Below are 16,342 nucleotides of genomic sequence, written 5' to 3'. Positions count from 1 at the left end.
ACTGACAGACACTGCGAAAAAAGGGTCAATATACGGGAGTGTACGGTCCCGTATATTTCCAAAATACGGGAGTATACGGGATGTATATTACAAATATACGGACCTAATATACGATCCCGTATTCGGAACATCTAGTATACGGGAAGTCCGTATATTTGTCATGCATATACGGGATCCCGTATACGCCGAATATACATAAATGTATATTTCCCGTATATATGCAATATACGAACTTTTAAAAAAAATCCCTAGAAATGGTGTTTATTCGTGTCCTGCTTTAACATAAGTTTCATTTTCATGTATTCGAAGGGTGTTGAGATTTTTTTCCCGTATACTTTCCGTATTTTAGAATATACGGAACACGTATACGAGCCTGTATATTCCGAATATACGTAGTATACGGATCCCGTATTTTTGTCATATACGGACTGTGATTGCATCTAATATATGGGGCATATACGGGCCTGTATTTTCTAATATACGGGCTTCGGATTTTTTCCGTATACGCATGATATACTAAGTATACGGATCCCGTACTTGTGTCATATACGGGGCATATACGAAACTGTATTTTTTGATATACGGGCTACGGACTAGTCCCGTATATGCATGGTATACGCAATATACGGGGAATATACGAAACTGTATTTTTTACTATACGGGCTACGGACTAGTCCCGTATATGCATGATATACGCAATATACGGATCCCGTACTTGTGTCATATACGGAATGTATTTGCATCTGATATACGGGGATATACGAACCTGTAGTTTTTGATATACGGGCCAGGTTTTCCCCCGTTTATGCAAGATATGCAGAGTATACAGATTCCATATTTGTGTCACATTTAGACTGAAATTGGTTTTCGTATTCGTGGAATTCGCGGACCAGTATTTCTAAAAGATACATTTACCAGACTTTTCCCGTATATGCACTATGTGTAGTATACAAATCCCGTATTTTTCTTTTATGTGAACTGATTTCGTATATGGGCACACACTAAAAGATGACAAAATGAATGTCAGTGATACCTATAGCAGAATACGGTATGTTAGAAAAAAGCAAGACAAAGACAGGGTATGAGAAAAAATTCATATTGTTATTAACTGGAGACATGTCGGATTAAACTAACATTTTATTCAACTTAAATACTTTTTTCAGATCAGTTTTTCAAACGATTATGAATCATTTTCATTTCTTGTTCAAATGAAATAAGCAGAATTAAAATGTGAGTAATCAATAACATCAAGCATTTCTTAATATTATTATGTTCATTTCTAATTGAAAAAATAGCAATTCGCATATTTAATTCTGCGCCGTTGACTCAACAAATCAGTTGAGTATTACTTCTTTTACTACTGTCTGTACATGCTTTCGTTATTCCCATGAATGTTGATTACCGCTATAAGCTTTTCGATTTGCCGTCTTCTAAGAAGAGCAGTACACCCCTCCTAATGTCTGAAGATGTATTCAAAACGAGCGCTTTAAAAAGACGCATGTTGGTTCTGTGCTGGAACACGATATGTAAGCAGGTTACAAATGATGAACCACATGGAAATATTGTTTCCTGATCTCAATAAGTGTAAGCTTTTATCTGTTGTTACGAATGTCATTGAGAACGAATGGCTCATCCGGGCTGTATGTCTGCATGCATCTGTTGATCAGACTAGTAGAAACTTCACACATTAGCATATTCTCTATCGTGAAAATAAATAGTCATCCCGTTTTCTGATTCCAGTAAACAACTCTTGTGTCAACCTGGAATAAAAAAAAATGCACGCATTAAAAGTTATCAAAAATGGACTCATCTTGCAATTCATAGATACTGATAATTATATCTATTAAATGATGTGAAAATTATGATGAACAAGAGCACCGCCTTGCGGGTGCTGACGCTCATCTGATTTTTTTTGTATAATAGAAATATTGTCCTACCCATGATTTTCTAAGTCTAAAAAGGGCCATCATTCTTGCAAAAAGCAGGATAGAGATATGTTTCTTCAAGTACAGTGTCCACTTATGATGGTGAAAAACTGTTGCAAGTTTTAAAGCAATAGCTTTGATAGTTTATGAGAAAAATTGACTTAAACATAATACTCAACCAAGAAAATGATTTTCTAAGTCCAAAAGGGGCAATAATTATTGCAAAAAGCAGGATGGAGTTATGTTGCTTGCTGTACAGGGTCAGCTTATGATGGTGAACAAGTGTTGCAAGTTTCAAAGCAATAGCTTTGATAGTTTAAGAGAAAAAGTTGACCTAAACATAAAACTTAACCAAGAAATCTGATATTTTCTAAGTCCAAAAGGGGTCATAAATCTTGCAAAAAGCAGGATGGAGTTATGTTTCTTGCTGTACAGGGTCAGCTTATGATGATGAACAAGTGTTGCAAGTTCTAAAGCAATAGCTTTGATAGTTTAGGATAAAAGCTGACCTAAACATAAAACTTAACCAAGAAAACTGATTTTCTAAGTCCAAAAGGGGCAATAATTCTTGCAAAAAGCAAGATGGAGTTATGTTTCTTCATGTACAGGGTCTGCTTATGATGGTGAACAAGTATTCTAAGTTTCAAAGCAATAGCTTTGATAGTTTAGGAGAAAAGCTGACCTAAACATAAAACTTAACCAAGAAATCTGATATTTTCTAAGTACAAAAGGGGCCATAAATCTTGCAAAAAGCAAGATGGAGTTATGTTTCTTGCTATACAGGGTCAGCTTATGATGGTGAACAAGTATTCCAAGTTTCAAAGCAATAGCTTTGATAGTTTAGGAGAAAAGCTGACCTAAACATAAAACTTAACCAGGCAACGCCGACGCAGACGCCGACGCCGACGCCGACAACCGCTCAAGTGATGACAATAACTCATCATTTTTTTTTCAAAAAATCAGATGAGCTAATAAAACGACATGTGGGCAGGGATGACGACATCATTAAGTGTCAGAACGCACCATACTCATTTCGTCGCGAAAAGAAATTAGATATCATTAAATGTGCCTGTTGATATTTAATACAAGTTATCTACGGGGTTTTATTTGCATTTTATGGTTATATTACGTTAAAATCTATCTCCCAAATTATATTTAATATAAAATGCATGGTGTTCATAGTGCCGTCACACGTTGTCCGGCCAATCCTCACCTCATTTTGATGGATTGTCTTCAAACTGACATACAGTAATAACATAAGTACGGGAGAGACTTTTTTCAAGAGAGATTTTACCTGTCACAAAACTTCAAAAGCACATAAAGTGCGGTAACTGGATCTAAATAACACTTCCCCATTTTATTCCTACCAAAATGTCAAAACTACAGTCACGGCATAATTTAAACCAACGCTAGCGTTAACGTAAACTGTGCTAAATCAGTGTTCCTTAACCTGTCCGCCATAACGCAACCCTCCGTGTTAGAACTTATTCAAAATGCACAATAAATCTTTTGTACAGTTTGGATAAAATATATCAGAGTGACATAACAGCATTCTCGCATACCAGAGGTATACCGTGGTTCCCCGGGATTTTGACGAACGTCTGATGGATGATTTATTTATTTATTTATTTATTTATTTGGGTTTTACGGCGCACCAACACAGTATAGGTTATATGGCGCCAAACAGGACTACAAATTTTGGTTCCACATCTCATTTACATCGAAATAAAAACAAGAGGTATGGAATCAAAATTTGCATACCTGCTGGAATCACAGAGTTACTGCAAAACCAAGTGTTAAGACCCTATTAGTCGCCTCTTACGATCAGTCTGATGGATGAGAATGCATAACAGTCGCGTTGTTAAGCTTTTTTTTTTAATTTAATTTTTCAAACATCTCTTTAAACTTTGTGACTGAACAAGTTCTGAACGATATATTTGCCTCTAAACGTTTTAATATTTGGTTAAACAATCTGAAGAGTTTCCAGAATTTCCAATCTCGCGGTCAGTATAATATTCTTAGACAACTAAAATATTCATCATAAACGTCTCATCTCTTCATGTTCAAATAAATATAATGCATCTCGGTTTTTAATTCAGCAATCCTGTATTAAAGTATGAAAATAGAAAACTCACTGTAAATCTGGATTTAAAATTATCCAAATCTCATAGATTAGCCTAACTAAAATATAATAAATAATATCAGGGTATCAATATAATTTACATTATTTCATATTAGAGTTGCCGAATATTCGATAATAATTATGTAACAGTGTATACATGTCTAATCTGTGGTAAAATGAAAGAAATGGTACTAGTTTGATTGAATGTTTGAAGATCGAATTTACAGACATACTCGATTTCGTTCCTAACAAATAACCACTTTGTTTTCAGAATGATTGGTTTTGCACGAGCGCATGTCTATTCGTGCATGTGAAAAGGCCTGGCTAGAGTAACAGAAAAACGGTAGACATGCAAAGATAGACCTTCCCGCGAGATGTCTATTGTTCTCAGTTTTTTTGTTTTTTTTTGTTTTTTTTTTTCCGAAATATATAGACCCTAGGCAAACCGGCTTTAATATTCCTTAATCAATATTCCTTAAATGCACAGCATATACTTGACGATAAAATTCTACAAATGACATCTACGGAGAAAAATGTTGAAAGCAGGTTCGATTAAAAAGCAGAATTATCAGTTCATCAATGATACCTTTTAAGCTGAAGTTGTCACATTATGAAACTTATTATGAAACTTGAAATAGGAATTTTCGTTTCTATGAACTATTAAAAAAAAGTCATATATAGAAAAAAAAAGTTGGTCGCGCCGGGAAACGAACACTGACCCCAGCGGCATAAAGAAGTTTTTCCGCTGTCGTTACCAATAACGCAATGGAGGGTTTAGTGTTTAATGCGCGTTAAATATACATTTTTTATCGTAAAAATAGTTAAAACATCTAATTCTCATGTGTTTCCGCAACATTATATCCTGTCAGTATACGTAGCATATACACCATTAATTTCCATATAATTATCTAAAAAAATATAATGCCGTGCCATAAGAAAAAAACCCAACATAGTGAGTTTGCGACCAGCATGGATCGAGACCAGCCTGCGCATCCGTGCAGTCTGGTCAGGATCCATGCTGTTCGCTTTCAAAGCCTATTGGAATAAGAGAAACTGTTAGCGAACAGCATGGATCCTGAGCAGACTGCGCGGATGCGCAGGTTGGTCTCGATCCATGCTGGTCGAAAACCCACACTATGTTGGTTTTCCCATGGCACGGCTCAATTATATATTTTTTCTGTTCTTGTCGGACGATCTGGAGGCCAGTGCCTTTTTTTAGTATTCGTTTTAAAATTGCGTTATTTCTTAAATTTATTTTAACCCCAAGATTGCATACGGTTACATTAAAAATAAAATAATTTAATTGTGTCAAATGTTTAATCACACTTTAAATTTCATTGTGTATTACAATATTGCCTGGGGATAAGAAATATCCTGTCAGTGTTGTTTCAAGCTGGGTCATAAAAATATGTTAACCCACTTACTACAAGTGATAGGTATTTATGTACTTATGTTTTATGCTTTTTGCATTGTAATATACATATCACTTTCCTTCTTCTGCCTTTATACCGTCTTTTTTTCTTTCTCTCGAGGATTAAGCTTTCATGATTTTTGCACTCATGTCATAAATCTTATGACAGACGGAGGAATCAGTACAAACTATTACCCAGCCCAATTTAGAATTAACAGTAATAAGTTATCGTAATGGACATGTTAATAGAGTTGCATTTACTGAGTGAATATCGAACAGTAAAGATCCTGGCCCAAATTTCACGAAAACACTTAAGGTATCATTATTTTTACTGGGGTAGGGGAAGCGCAATGGTAAATAGATCGAATTCTTAAATGGTGACCACCCCCACCATTTTTCTCCTTTTTTATTTTTGGAATCGATAGTGAATGAAATCATGTATGCTTTTTCAAAATTGTTAAAAAACAATGGGGCAGTTTCAATAAATATGGGCGTCTTTTCGCAAAATTTTGGGTGAAACTCGACGTCAGTGTTTTGCGTTCAAAATCGTTTGCCTCCAATCATTCTCGCATACCAAAGGTCTACTGTGGTTCACCGGTTCGTCTCGGGATTTTGACGAATCTCTGATGGATGAGAATGGCCTCCAATATGACGTCTAATTAAACTTGACAAATTATATATCATCGGAGAGATAATTTTAACACACTACCAATTTTAGCCGTATTTTTTTGTTGTATATAGAAACGCTACTTAGAAAACCTGTTAAGTACATCATTTTGCGCCCTGCTGAAAACAAAAGACGTTTGTGGTCATATTTGAAGATTTACAGCTGTAAAATGGAGTAAAACAGAGAACTGAAAAAATACCAGTCAATCGGGAATATCGTCAACTTTAATTTGTGAAAATGTCATAATGGTCCGTTGAAAATCGATTTGAAATAACAGACTAAGCTGAGCAATTACTTATTGTTTGTACATGTATGGTCCTGAAAGTAAATGTTTGTTTTAGATGTATAATATGTAACGATTTTAAATATGTTAGACACCATATTCATATTACTAAATATTACTTTTATTTGACAATAAATAACGTAATATATACATACTCGACTTGTTCCGCATTTCACTTTAATATTAATTTAAACTTCATTCAAGTACATCGTTTAGTAAACCGTTCGCCTGTAAATGCATAAGATAAAAAATTATAAATGACCAAAGCTATTAGTTATCGATTCACCCCACCCCGAACCCCGTGTTACTACAACAACAACACTTAGTACGGAAATCGACAAATTGGATTATTTGTTCTTAGGTAAAGCTCTCCCGCTTTATCAGTTTTAAAGATGTTACTAAAAGTTGGTAATGCAAAAGATCTATAGTATGTATGTATTTTAGGTCACTATAAAATTCTTAAAACTGATATTTTCGCAGAAAAAAAATTTTCTCTCTAGATAGAGGCAAGAGATGTTGTAATTTTTTTCAAAAGTGCCATCTAGAAAAAAGCGTTATTTTGTCATATTAACGGTACCCATTTTCTAAAAATAAAAGAATGTAATTATTAACTTCATTAATGCTTTTCCGAGATTCCAGTTTTGATCGAATGAATGAATGTACCTTAATCATTCTTAAAGCTAGCCTCGGCTACCTAGCTTCTACGAAATAAAACTTCTATCTGGAGTTGTTTTTGTCCTTGCAACTTTAATCTCGTTTAACCCAATGATATTCATCAAATGATTTTTGCACGATATTTTTTTTTTATTTCAAACACTTGCAACATCAACTTTTGGTGACTGACATCCTTGTAGACTATTGGATGAAAGAATGAATGAAATAATAGTTAAATGATGAGTTGTGAAAAAAATGAATGAATGAATGAATGAATGAACTATTTAACGGCTATTCTGAATTTCTTTTTTTATATTAAGATTACAAAATTAAACTGACCTTTTTGACGCTTCTGAATTTGTTAAAGCAATAAAAAGCAACCCGTGTTTCCGATTAATTGAAATATAATTCATGGTCTGGTTTGTCACAAAAAAAAATCAGTTTATTAAAAATTAAAACATATTAAATCAAATAAGTACTTACTCGTGACTTCCTTTCCCTCTGAAATATGCAATATACAGATTAACGCGTGCGGTCACTTGAGCCAGATGTTATCGCCTCGAGGTATGAACACGCGAAGCGTGACGCGCGAAGCCCGATGTTTCCCCACTGGATTGGATACCTCAATTTTATCTATTGAAATTTCAAGATCCCGCTTTATATGAGCCCATCTAATTTGTACAATAAAAAAGTTGTACAGATTTTATTATTTTCGTGGAGATGGGTAAATCAGTGTAAATGCTTATATCATTTTATTTAATGAAAGGCACTCATTAATCTTTGCCAATATATTTTCGAGCGTTTTCGTTAATTTTAAGCAATATTTGTATTTTATACAGTTAATCAACGTTACCACGGTTATCATTTCTTTAAAGTAAAGTAATGTGATGTTATCGCTACCTGTTTTATCGTTATAATTTGGTTTTTTCTCTTAAAGTATTTATTTTCTAGTACGCTTGTGACAGGTAATGTGTCTTTTTGCCTAGAATATTTTAAATAATCGACTTTTTTACAACGGGTGTATATGATAACTTTTAATAAATGGACCATAAATATCATGGTGCGTTTGTCAAATAATTGGAAAGTTTGCAAATAAAATTTAGGGGGAAAAGTATGGCCAAAACTCGAACCCACTACCCTGATATTGGCAGCTAAACGCTTTGCCGCTCAGCTACCTGTACATGCGACAGTATAATATCAACTAAGAATAATATATGTAATATTTGTATCGCTATTTATGTTTGGACATTGAAAATGAATTTACGAAAATATACGAAATATTCACATGTGGTAGGTCAATACTAAAGGACCCTACATCCACGAGAAATAAAATAGTCTGCCACAGTGTATACTAGAGGGGACATAAGAAACATTTTATTTATCACGTGCACACGTGTTAGCACCACATTCGCAATGTTAGATACCACGTGCGAATGTGTTGATCAGCACATGCGCACGTAATAACTATCTTAGCTAACACGTTCGCATGTGATAGCTATCACGTTCGCAGTTGTTAGCTTACACGAGCGAACGTGAAAAATTACAAACAAAACTAATCGAGATATCAGCCTTTTTTCAAAAACAAGAAACACTTACTTCATAAATTACAGCTAACTATGAATAACACTTCTTTATGAAAGACATCCATTTAGAAAAATTGCAGATCTTTCACGCGTTTTCATTGATCAGCTAACACGTGCGCACGTGTTAGTTATCACATGGGCACATGGTAGTATAAGCAGCTATCCTTCTCAGACTGTTTTAAGAACCGATGATGGTTGGAGCAGTACCGGTTGGGTGAATTCCCATTAGGCGCTACGCTTGCCGGGTTGGTCTGACGCTGAGGAACCGACGCAGTCTGAGAACTACCCCTCATGCATTCTCTCTTTGATCTAACTATTTCTATCTTTCCTATTATACATATCTTTTATCTTCATGCTTTTTTTACTTTTTCTGCCACTAGCTGAAACGTAATGGTCAACCTGATGACAGAGTTTCGTATGCTGTAGATGTAGATGTATAACGTGCTGTCACTTGCGCACGTGATAGTTATCACCCGCACACGTGTGAATTACCACATACGCACGTGGTAGCTAACACGTGCGCACAGAAAAACTAAAATATTTCCTATGTCCTCGCTATGCCACCGTACTATACATAGAACATCTGCAGAATTACTTCGAAACAAAAGTCAACGGATATGAAAATATTTTTCGCTTAATGATTTATAATTAAGTAACAGCTGAAAGTGAACATTGAACAAACATGTATAATATACATATTTTATAGCTCTTTGAATTATATTAAACTGAATGACTTCGGTAGATTATGTGCTTTCTTTATTACCAAAATGCTATGTTATCTACATGTTGGTTTATAGGTCCGACCTACCCGGAGTGGGTCTCCGTGGTCGAGTGGTTTAGATCGACGACTTCAAACCAGTTGCCCATCACCGATGCGGGTTCAAGCCTCACTCAGAGTGTTAAAATTCTCCATGTGAGGAAGACATTAAGCAGGTGCTCGCTCGTGATGAAATAATGCACGTTAGGGCACCTGGGGTATTTCTCCACCAAGTAAACAGGAAAGTCGCTAAAGGACCTATAAGTGTGTCAGCGCAAGGTTAATCCCAACAAAAAAAAAAACACACACACAAAAAAGACCTTCTCGGTCGGTAGCAGACGATACTGTATTAAATCGAACGAAAGGCGTTCGTTCGAATCTTTGGACGAGTTCCTCTTTTTTCTATAAATATTTGCATTGTATGCACAAGCGTTGGAAATGTGCAGGAAAAGAGTTAATTTATGCTTGCATTAGATTTTTACAATGGCGATGATCCACGGATGTATTTATCACTACAATAAATAGGGATGAATTGATTAATCTTTTTCTTTTCTCAATGGGCTATTTAGATTAAATGTTAAAATAAATCGAGAACGCGCTAGATGAAATGATGGATTCATTCATGTTTGATTTTAAATTTATACCTGTTTTGGTCCGTGAGTGCTTTTTTCAGTTCATGTCATATTAGTATTAAACATTTCTTTCTTTCAATATTGGCATTCATTCTACATACACGTACAAGTTCGAAAACAAGCAAAACGTTTGACCTTTGAAATAGCGTATCCCGGATTTTTGAAATATATAAACTATTTAAACTCCGTATTTCCGGCATATACGGGAAATATACGGAGCTGTATACCAAGCATATACGGACATATACGTCCCGTATTTTCAAAATATACAAATTATTTAAATCCCGTATTTCCGGCATATACGGGAAATATACGGAGTTGTATACGAAGAATATACGGGAAATTTAAAACCTGTATTTTCGAAATATATAAACTATACATACCCCGTATATCCAGAATATATGGGAAATATACGGAGTTGTATACAAAGAATATACGGGAAATATAAGTCCCGTATTTTCAAAATATATAAATTATTTAAATCCCGTATTTCTAGCATATACGGGAAATATACGGAGTAGTATACCAAGCATATACGGGACATATACGTCCCGTATTTTCGAAATATACAAATTATTTAAATCCTGTATTTCCGGCATATACGGGAAATATACGGAGTTGTATACGAAGAATATACGGGAAATTTAATCCCTGTATTTTCGAAATATACACACCATACATATGCCGTATATCCAGAATATACGGGAAATATACGGGGTTGTATATGAAACATATACGGGAAATATACGTCCCGTATTCTCGTAATATACGGATTTATGTATTCCCGTACACCAGACATATACGGGAATATACGGTGTTGTGTACGATCAGAATAACACTTTTTAGAATTTCCCGTATTTCAACAATATACGGGGTATCGTATACTAAGAATTCCGTATTTCATAGTATACGGAAATCCGTATTTTATCAGTATACGGACTTTTAAATATACAAGCACCGTACACGCCCGTATTTTAGTTTTCCCGTATTTCTTCCCATATACGGGCAATATACGGGATCCCGTACACTCCCGTATATCAACTTTTTTTCGCAGTGAGAATATATTTATGAAATACTAGAATTAAAAAAAATGTTATGTGATTGTCATCTGTTTTCAGATATATTCAGACATTACTGCTTTCTGAATTATGTTTGAACAGTTATTCTGAACATCAAGTCTTGTTTCAGTAAATATTAAAAAAATTACAGTTTCTGAATCATTCTGTCTGAATTATTCTGAAGTATTATCTGAGATGTAAAGAAATTATTCAGATATAACCAGAAAGTATTTCAGAACACTGAAGTGTTCAGATATTATCCTGAATTAATCATAAAATATTAACACATGTACAATTTTCATTACACTGAAATGTTCAAATATTATTCAAAAAATAATCAAAGTCTTAAGACTTTAATTTAGAAAGTCGATTTAACATAATTTATCTTATTTTGCTATTTCAGATTTTAAGATTTACCGGTATATCACCTTGCAAAATCATCCCTAATGCACCATTCTTATTAAGCATGTTTTTGTATCATTTATTTACCATTTTTCTATCTTAAATACTAATTTACCCAGAAACCAGACCAGATGGGTGACATTATATTGGTAAAACAGTTATTAAAATTATTTTTTTTCCTCTTACAAGCAATGGAGCAAGTAATTGTCTGTAAATATTTTTCCAGATTGTTATTTATTTGTTATAGAATGAGTAGAACCAGCCAATCACTATAAGCAAACTCTCCAGAAAAAAAAGCAGTTTCAGTAAACAGTTATCATTATATCTTATTGCACCAGTTTGCTTTTGTTGCTTCTTGAATGCCTGTTAGAGAAATTTTGGCAAGATAATTTACAGTTTGATAAAGTAAATTAATGGCCACTACTTTCAGTTGGTAAGCAAATTCAATTACTGTAAGTTAACTAGCTATTCCATCAGTATTGTGATAAATTGACATAACCGCTTACATCCTTGAAATCAGTTAAGTGCCAGAAGTTTGCTGAAGTCCAAATGTTTCTTGCCTAGAAGCAATTAATACTTAATTATATTTGAAGAGAACACATACACTTTAATTATGTCCTTTAATTGTTTTCTGCTTAATGTAATACAAATGCAATTTAACATTTTATATGAAGCTGATGCTGTGGAAGACATTGCATCAGATGTTGTTGAAATATTCTTCAAGGCATTCAGGCTTATTGCGGTGGTTGCCAAAGGATTGCTAAAACTGCATAGTTGTCATATGCAAGGAGTTACTGTAGGAAATAAGAGTTAAGCTGAACATATTATAAAACCAAGGTGTATGATGTTTAATAGTTATAAAGCTGTTTATCTTTTGCAATATAGAAACTTTCGTTTATAGATATGTAAGGTTTAAATAAGTTACGGAATGGAACAATTTACTATGTCCCAAACCATATATGAAATACACAAAAAAGTCCAGAATTTTATATTTAGGTATAAAAAGGTTGGTATTTTATTGTTCATTTAGGCAAAACTCTGAAAACTATGACTAGTTCAACATGTGCATCAAAGATCATGAATACGGTGGATGGATTTATTGACCTACAAGCATTTTGTGGGATCCAAGCCTGGCAAATTTCACACAAGCCAAATACAACAGTGCACATCAAGGTACTGTGAACATGTTCTAAAACAAATGACTGGCTGTTACTTTAGTGATATGAAATATACATCACTCCAGGTCCGTTCTAGCTAGTATTCATTTCTTTACAACATTTTCCACTAAAGCATCCAGTATTTAAAATGGTCTTACATCACTGTCATGCGGAAACTGATCAGTTAGTAAAATAGATGGATTGTGTCTGAACTAAAGTGCTGAGCATTATCTACAGTTAAATTTGCCTGACACATGTAGCCCATTTAGATTCATCTTTGTCATCAAAATACTTTGTGAGGCTTGCTTTGATAAACAGATGTAAACTAGAACTGGTAAACATGTTAGAATATTTGACTGACTACAAACAATGATTAAGGTATACTAGTTCCACTAGTGGTAGCAAGAGTAAAGAAAGTTTATATCAACAGTATTAATGACCCATAACTGTCTCCCACCTTTTCCTTATGAAAAAGAGAAATAGAAATGGGCTGCCTCTTTTTTTCTATCTGTCTGTCCTTCCATTGCATTTTGTGTCTTGTCTATAATTCTGTCATGCATCAGTTTCTCATAATGAGATCATATGTTTTGCACAAGACTAGCTATTAGCTTCAATGTCAATGTCACAGTTTGATGTCAGAGGTTAACAAGGTCTATTTTGTGTTGGGATATCAATGCAACTTTGCTCAAATGTTCCTCATAATGAGATGGCCTCTTGTACCCAGAACTTTGACCCCTATCTTAAAGGTATTAAGGGTCATACCAAGAGGTCAAAGATTTATGGTCGTTTTTAGCACTCTAGGTAAATGTAGAGCTATCCTATTTGCCCTGGTGTCTGCATTGGCACTTAAGTTAAGTTTTGATGCACTTTCACTTTATCTCAACAGTTTTTACTTGATGGAATTGCTTCAGTCGTAAAATAGTCTTCACTCGTCATCACCCATATCAATATTTCATGAGTTATGCTCTCTTTTTACTTAGAGTTTTGATACACTTCAAGCATATATCTTTTATTACTGAATAGATTTTGAGGTAGAATAGTTGTTGAGAATATATATGTGTATCATTATATTATATGATTGTTATATAGTGAAATTAAGATTAAGAGGTTGTATTGGCTTGCAATATGTTTTTTTAAAAGACCCTGGTTTTGATAGGATCTGCTATTCTGAAAAGTTTTCTCTTAAGTAAGTCATTTCATCAAGTAATATAAGCAGGATGTAGATTTTTGCATGTGAAGGAGGCTTAATTGTATGCATGTTTTATAATTAGGTTTGCAGCATCTTAAATCTTGCCAGCACAGCCAGAGTGTGGGAAACTGACTTATTTGTTCTTCTTTCTGGCATCAACAACACATCTCCCATAGTTTCCACTTGTTAGATAGATGATTTCATCAAGTGATACAGATCTCATTTCTTAGCACACTTGATTAAGTGAATATAAGAATTTATCGGCTTTATCATGGAAATGTAACATTTTATTATTTTTATAGTAGTTTTTTATAGGGATGCATCTTCAGATGATGAGAGATATCCAATTTGTTTGCACAGTAAAACTGTCCAGCCAGCTGCTTCTGTAAACACAGATATGAAAATATATTTTACAGAAAATGCCATTAAGCTTTTGCATTTCTCATTTTGTGTAATCCCTTTTTCCTGCAGTTAGGTGATGGTATCGGACTTAAACAACAGAACAAATGACTAGACCTTTTGTTTAAATGGCTATATATTCAGAATGTCTCATCCAAATCTCTTGATTTTATACCTTCAGCTGTCTATCTCCAGTCACTGCTTTTATATCTTCAGCTGTCTATCTCCAGTCACTGCTTTTATATCTTCAGTTGTCTATCTCCAGTCACTGTATATATGTTGCTGTCTTATGTCTTTGAAACAATGTTTACTTTATCTGTCAAGCTACTACAAAAATTGACAAAAATTATTATGACATGACTGCCCATTCTTTTTTTGCTAGCAGGTTCCTTTTTCTTTTTTTTTCTTTCTTCAGTTAAGTAAAGTAAATGGACATTTTAGAGAAGAAAGGGAGATAAGTGCTTTTTTCAGGTTTATCATGATTTTCACAACCTGTTTTCCCCCTTAAAATAGATCCTCCCACTAGCAAAATGTTGTTTTTTTCATTGTCATGTATGGCAGTTGCATTAGAAATGTATGACAAGGATATCAATAACTATGTATGGCAGGAATAATATCATTGACAATGTATGACAGGAATTTGTTTAGAATAATATCAATGACAATGTATGGCAAGGATTGTTTAGAATACTATCAATGACAATGTATGGCAAGGATTTGTTTAGAATACTATCAGTGACAATGTATGGCAAAGATTGTTTAGAATATTATCAATGACAATGTATGGCAAGGATTGTTTAGAATAATATCAGTGACAATGTATGGCAAAGATTTGTTTAGAATACTATCAATGACAATGTATGTTAAGGATTGTTTAGAATAATATCAATGACAATGTATGGCATGGATTTGTTTAGAATATATTAATGACAATGTATGGCAAGGATTGTTTGGAATAATATCAATGACAGTGTATGGCAAGGAATAATACTAATGACAATGTATGGCAAGGAATAATACTAATGACAATGTATGGCAAGGATTTGTTTAGAATATATTAATGACAATATATGGCAATGATTTGTTTAGAATATATTAATGACAATGTATGGCAAGGATTGTTTGGAATAATATCAATGACAGTGTATGGCAAGGAATAATACTAATGACAATGTATGGCAAGGAATAATACTAATGACAATGTATGGCAAGGATTTGTTTAGAATATATTAATGACAATATATGGCAAGGATTTGTTTAGAATATATTAATGACAATGTATGGCAAGGATTTGTTTAGAATATATCAATGACAATATATGGCAAGGATTTGTTTAGAATGTATTAATGACAATGTATGGCAAGGGTTTGGTTAGAATATATCAATGACAATGTATGGCAAGGATTTGTTTAGAATATATTAATGACAATGTATGGCAAGGATTTGTGTAGATTAATATCAATGACTGATATGGCATGACATCCTTTTGCTTTAAAACTGATTCAGAAGATTATTGCACAGTCTTACCAGTGGCCTGGTGTTTCACAAGAACTGGAGCTTTGCAATAACTCTGTATGATCATATGTCATAAATCATCCTAAACCTTTATGGAATTAGATTGTCCTATTGACAAAACTGTTGTATGATGTTTTGGAAAAACATTAGTAAAATTATTATGTATAAAATTATTATGTATTATGTATGCAGAAATTAATAAAAGTGACTGAATGAATCCCTAAGGTCATAGGAAAGAACATGAAAATGAAGCCCATCACTATATTCATACCTGCTTTGATAGGTTTTTGCATTATCATGATTTAGATTTGCTGACACTAGAAATTAGTTAGTCCTTAAAACATTAAGTGTATTATCATAAACGACAGTTAATTCTATATAACTACATTACATTAAAAATTTTGCTCTAGGCTGGAAGTGGATCTGTGACTTCTTCCATGTACAAGGATGAAAAAAGCCAGGAAATGAAACACTTATGAATGCTACTTCCTCTCTTTTTGATGCAAACAAGTATTTTCACTTTCTGTTAACTGTTTTGTGAGTGATGAGTCCATTACGTTTTTAATGATGGCTAAGTGCACTTGTCCT

The 16,342-nt window shown here is 33.8% G+C and overlaps 1 long non-coding RNA gene across 1 annotated transcript; it reads right to left on the bottom strand.

Moving 5' to 3' along the window:
• Positions 1 to 1,119: 1,119 nt before the first annotated feature.
• LOC128556169 (uncharacterized) lies at positions 1,120 to 7,648 on the bottom strand. The gene is made up of 2 exons (XR_008370470.1): positions 7,546 to 7,648; positions 1,120 to 1,760 (listed from the first exon to the last, which is right to left on the bottom strand). It is a non-coding gene; the product is annotated as an uncharacterized LOC128556169 (long non-coding RNA).
• Positions 7,649 to 16,342: the final 8,694 nt, after the last annotated feature.

The sequence above is a fragment of the Mercenaria mercenaria genome, chromosome 1 (assembly GCF_021730395.1).
Source record: "Mercenaria mercenaria strain notata chromosome 1, MADL_Memer_1, whole genome shotgun sequence".
Lineage (NCBI taxonomy): Eukaryota > Metazoa > Mollusca > Bivalvia > Venerida > Veneridae > Mercenaria > Mercenaria mercenaria.
This window is presented reverse-complemented; position numbering and strand designations above follow the sequence as displayed.